Source organism: Nestor notabilis, unplaced genomic scaffold, assembly GCF_000696875.1.
Source record: "Nestor notabilis isolate BGI_N333 unplaced genomic scaffold, ASM69687v1 scaffold13029, whole genome shotgun sequence".
Lineage (NCBI taxonomy): Eukaryota > Metazoa > Chordata > Aves > Psittaciformes > Psittacidae > Nestor > Nestor notabilis.
Window position 1 is genome coordinate 1 of NW_009943315.1, and position 6,087 is coordinate 6,087.

The following is a 6,087-nucleotide window of genomic DNA, read 5'->3' on the forward strand; positions in this document are numbered from 1 at the left end:
TGGTGTTCCCCGGGGGTTGGGGGGAGCGGAGGAAGATGGGTCGGTCCCCGGGAGGGCGCTCTCTGCCGCCCGGGGGGGGTCCCCATGCGCTGCCCCCCTGCAGCTCCCGCAGACGGAGCCAGACCCTTCCCCTCGATGCTCCCCGAACAAGAGGGAAGCGGGAGGGGCGGATTTGGGCTAAACGGCAATAAACCAAATCAGGTCGATTTTAGCTCCATTAAGGTCACATTAGCGAGCGGCTTCGGGAGATAAGGGCTGATAAGGGGCGAAGACCACCTAGCTCCTGCAGGCCAGGGAGAGGGGGGGACGCTGTGAGAGCCACCAGTTCCCTCCCAGTCTGTCCCAGTGCTGCCTTGGGCAGTGGCAGACCCCCAGAAGGGCGTGGAGTGGGGTTAGGGCCCCCCAAATGGGTTTGGGGAGCAGGGTCGACCTCTCGAGCCGTGGGGTGATGCTGGGTCTTATCTGAGCCCAGTGACCAGCTACTTCAATTAAAATTCCTGGTGCTGGTGTTTGTTGATAGCCCTGACAGGGCAGAGCTGGCTTTTTGTCTGGGTTGAGTTGGTATCTCTTGCACCACCGAAATAGCCAAACTGGCCTGTTAGGGAAGGCTGAATAAATAAACCACCCAAATGCAGGCAAGGAAGAGAGGGGCTGGAACAGGAGGGAAAATAAATACAGTGGCTTGGGGAGAGAGGTGCTCACAGGTCGGTCCTCATTGCTGTGTAAAGCACAGGCGTGTTCCCAGCCCCTCTGTCCATGGTTTTAGCTCTGCTCATGCCCATGGGACATCCCTGCGCATGGTGCTTTATTCTCCAGTGGAAATTAGGAATTACGATGGATACATCATGAGAAACACGGAGCTCACTGTCCCTGGGAGGGTTTGGCAGCGTGTGGGGATGCGACACAGCCCCCCTTTAACATCTGCTAAATCCCTTTAGCAGGGGTAAAGCTCAGACCCTGCTCAAGTGGTTTCCTTCAGGCTTCCCCCAGGAAAGCACTTGCTTTGCTCTGGAATGGCTTCAAGTTGTGCTGTCCCTTGCTGCAGGCCTCATCCTGCCCTCTTTACCCTTGGTAGGAGTGTGACTTTTCCACGCTGAAAGAATACCCAGAGGTCCTTAGTGTTGCGGTTTTGGGGTCTCTTCCTACCCAGACCCCAGATTTCTAATCCCATGCAGGAACAACACCGCTGCAGCTCACTTAAACCAGCTCAAGCCCCTTGGGCAGGAGCCTCCCTGGTGGCTGTGTGCTCCCTGCAGCCCTTTGCCATGGTCCCCATGGACAAGGTTAGAACCTGCAGACCCATTCTCCAAGTCCAAACCTGTGCTCTATTCCCAAAGCCCCTTCCCAGTCCCCAGCTGGATTCATGGCCAGGTCTAAATGACTTGTTTGAGGCTCAAACCACCAAAAGGCGAGAGCAAACAGACAGTAACATTACACCTTGTCCTGTTGATGGTGGGAGGCAGCCGGCGCCAAGGTAAAATGCTTGGCTGGGATCGAGACGGGCAGGAAGGGATTGGGGTAAGATGCTTTATCCACCCCTAATGACTCGGAGTGGCTGAGATTAATGGAGAGGCTGGAGTTTGGCTTTCAGGACCTGTGGAGAGACGAGCACTGGACGGGTTGAGTCAGGGGAGGGTGAAGGGAAACGGAGCTGAACACGGCAGTGGGGCAGGATTGGTGCTCTCCATTCTGCTCTGTGTGTCCCCATGGGTCGCATCCAGCCCTCCCTTCCTTGCAGAGCACCGACAGCCCCTGAAGCATCTGGGGGCTTGGGTGAGGTTTGTAAATCATCACTGCAGGGTTCCCCTGCCCCAAGCTGCTGCCGAGCTCACCCAACCCCATCCCTGCTCCCTGCCCCATGCCTGGGAGCTTTCCCGGTGCCTTCCCAGTGCCATGAACGTTGGCATTCAAAGGGCCTCAGGCCCTTCCCGCGGTGCCAGGGATGGAGCAGAGCTCTCAGCCACAGCATTTTGGCAGTGAGAGGCCGCTGGGGGATTTCTGGGAAGAAGACGGAGAGGATCCATCACAAGCGATCATAAATCATCGGCTTCTTTTTGACCGGGCAGTTAATGTTATTACAGCTCTCCAGGGACATTACTCCTCTTTTTAACTGCGTTAGGTGAAATCAGGAGAAAGCTGCCTCCAGCCACCACCGGCTGTTTAAACGCGAGGATTTCTGTGGCAGCCGCACAACTACAGCTCCCAAAGTATCTGATTTCTGGCGGCTATCGCTGGGATGCATCAGGATCCCTGTGCGATGTCGGATGAGCATCCGAAACCCTGGAAACCCGACTCTGCCTGCCAGGAGGTGTTGCTTTTAAAGTGCTCAGGGTGAGGGAATAATGGGAATATTGACTAATGGGAAGAAAGGGAATAATGAAGGAGGTGGATGCATGGGGGTTGCAAGCACAGAGCGTGTGCAGAGGCATCTCTAAGGAGTTTGTGAATGCTTTGAAACTAAACTTAAAAGGGTTTTCTAGATCCTCTTCTTTTTTTTCCCAGCTACTTTCTGCCCTTTTTCATCAGTGGAATGAAACAAGAAGCAGAGAAAATGGAAGCGATGGCAGAGCATGGGCTGCAGGATGGTGAGGGAAAGCAGATTCCCTCTCGAGGCTTTCTAACAAACACCACTGGGAAAGAAGCACTGAAAAATGTGCTGCTCTTCCCAATCCCCGGGATAAAAATAACCCTGAAACTTTAACAAGTTTTCACAGAGAAGCCCGTGCTGCTCTGGACGAAGGCCACATCTCGCTGTGCTGGCAGAGGCAGGCACTGGGCGCGGGCAGGGCTGAAGGACATCTTGATGTGACCACGCACAGGCAATGGGCACAAGGCCGAGCTGCCAATTTGGGGCGGGCGGTCATCTCCTGCCTTCTGTGTATCTCTCTTTATTCTCCATTTTAACCAGTTCTTATCCTTTTGAGACAAGCCAGTGTTTATCCAGGGTTCTATGGAGCTGCTGGAGCGAGGCCAGAGGAGGCCCCGGAGCTGCTGCGAGGGCTGGAGCAGCTCTGCTCTGGAGCCAGGCTGAGAGAGCTGGGCTGGGGCAGCTGGAGAAGATAAGGCTCCTCAAGGGGACACCTCAAGCAGCTCCAGTGCCCAAAGAAGTGGTAAATGCCCCATCCCTGGCAGTGTTCAAGGCCAGGTTGGACACAGGGGCTTGGAGCAACCTGCTCTAGTGGAAGGTGTCCCTGCCCGGGGCAGGGGTTGGGACTGGAGGAGCTTTAAGGTCCCATCTGCTGATGGGAGAGGTTTTCCGGTGGACTTAACCCAAACCCGTGCGGCAGAGCCCTTGCTCAGCTCATTAGACAGCAGTGCCCTCTGCTTGGACACTGGAGATGTGCAGCTTCCCTGGCCTCCAAAGCTGAGCACGGAAAGAGGGAGGGAACAATCCCCCCTGCTCCTTCACCCGCACTGTTAGAGAGGAGGGCTCAGTGCTGGGGACGGGCGGGAGCTGCTGAGGTTTGGGGTTTGCTGTGTCACGCTCGGGAGATAAAAATAGCGGCGGGTGTTAAAGGGCTTTCGCCGTCTTTTAAGCAGAGGAGTTATTTTTAAACGGGATTATTTTGGTGAAGCATCATGAATAATTCAGTGTTCCCCAGCGCGGGCAGATGGAGCAAAGCTGAGCTCCCAGCATCGCATTCGTGGTACGTGTCTGTCACTTCTTCTAAGGAGACAGCTGGAGGGAGCATCCTTCATCGAGCTGCCGGGGCTGCCGGCTCCTTCCCCCGTGGTTTTCCATGGGGAAGTGTGTGGTCCTCAGGGCTGCACCAGGCTGACATGTCTCTGCAGCTGTGTGTGTTACGGCATCGATGTGCAAGGATGGACTCTTCATCAGGGAGTGTAGTGACAGGACAAGGGGTGATGGGTTCAAACTGAAACAGGGGACATTCAGGTTGGAGATAAGGCAGAAGCTCTTCCCTGTGAGGGTGCTGAGGCACTGGCACAGGGTGCCCAGAGAAGCTGTGGCTGCCCCATCCCTGGCAGTGCTCAAGGCCAGGTTGGACACAGGGGCTTGGAGCAACCTGCTCTAGTGGAAGGTGTCCCTGCCCGGGGCAGGGGTTGGAGCTGGAGGAGCTTTAAGGTCCCTCCAACACAAACCATTCTGGGATTCTATGATGGCCGTGGCCAGTGGCAGCACCTGAAGGGCTGAAGATGCTGAGCACAAGCAGAGTCACCCCATGGAGGGTTTGCTGTCACTGAGCTTCCTCTTCCCAGCACTTGGAACTGGCACTGTTGGATTTATGGTTGTACATGATGATCCCAAAGGTCTTTTCCAATCTAAATGATTCTATACCCGGACATTCCGAATCATAGAATCAAATCTGGGGGCTGCCAAAGGGGTGAGAATGGGTTCAGGGAGGCACAATGGGTGCTGGGTCTTACGGTGCTTTGGGGCCATGGAGCCAGCAGTGTTTGGTCAGCAGATGGCACAAGAGCCATGGCTGAGCTCCTTGGGCAGGGAGCGGAGCTGCTGGGGAAAGAAATACTTGGGAAAAGCAGGAAGCGCATCACCCTCAATGTGCTGACGTGAGGGCAGAGCGGGAGGCTCGGGGCCCTTCCAGCACCCTCCGCAGCATTCAGGGGGATGAGAGCTGTCATGTCTACCACCAGCAGCTCTGGTAGGTTTGGAGCACCCCAAACTCATCGTCAGGCTTCCCGCAGCTGTATCCTCTTCCGCAGGCAGCAGGCTGGGTTATTCGGGAGGGAGCCAGGGGGTTGTTTAGCCCTCAGGAGGTGGCAACCAAACCCGAGGTGGCAACCAAACCCAAGGTGGCTATGGTCATTGCAAGGGGGTTGAAGCAGATGACCTTCGGAAGTACCTCCCAACTCAAACTGTTCTACTATTCTATGATTCTCTGGCAAGGGAAATAGGGATAAGAGGGGATGGGAAATGTATGGTGTGTTTGGGATGCACATGATACTTGGGAAGGGCGAACTGGGTCTGTGCCTCGGTGATGCTCAGTGTGCAAAGCAGCATCACAGAGATGCGCCCTCCTGCCTTCCAGTGGTGCAAGTGGGGTGTCAAATCCTCCAGCACCACATTCCCCCAAACCTCAACATCCTCCCTTAAAGCCCAGGGGTTCCTCCTCCCCCCGTGTCCCCATCGCTGCCTCGTGCAAACATCAAGCTCCACACAAGTGTTCTTTATTATTGGTTTTGACAGGCTGGGTGAAGTGGGTGGATGGGGCCTGGCAATCGTGCTGGGCTCTGCTTTCTGCTTTGGAACAACCGTCAGGGCTCGCCACATCTGCTGGGCTTGGGTTTGGTTTTGTTTTTGCCTCTCTAATGGGACATATTTATTTAGATGGCTGAAAGATCCCTTGGATACTGGTCCAAAAATGTAACTTAAAATATCTGGACTAAACAAGCTCCTAAAATAAGGAGAATTGCTTAAGTTTCTTTCTCTCTGATGTCATCTGTGATTGCCACAGGCTGAAATCCCAGGCATGATAATACTGAGCTAAAATGCAGGCTCAAATAATTCACAGGGCAGGGGGAAATGCATCATCCTTTATCAGCTATTACATGTCATAGATTTCCTATTTGTCAATCTACCCACCCTTAAAATATATAAACTGGCTGTGAGCAACTTCCTGAGCTGGAGCTGAATACGTGCTGAAGCAATTGGAGGTCAAGCCCAGAGCCCATTTGGTGCTCATGTTTGTGGTGTCCTCTTTGGGATCTAATTTAAAAGAGAGGAATAAAACACCGTGATGAATGATGCAGCCACCGGCTCTGGGGGCGAGCGTGGTAATTTTCCGCTTCCAACTCCAAGGCTGCCAAAAGGAAGAGCCTCCTTAAAACACAAGTGTGTGAATTGTGTGTGCTCAGGGCTAGAAACTCCTCCGTGGGTCTTGGCCTGATGGCCGGGAGAGCCTCTTGGGAGCCCAGCCCCAGCCTGGCACGGTGTCCCTCTCTTGCAGCCATGTCCTGCTTCTTGCACTCGCACAGATCATAGAATCACAGACTGGTCTGGGTTGGAAGAGCTCATCTCAATCTCCCCTCTGGCAGGTTCAAGCCATTCCCCTTGTCCTGTCCCTCCATCCCTTGTCCAAAGCCCCTATCCAGGTTTCATGGAGCGCC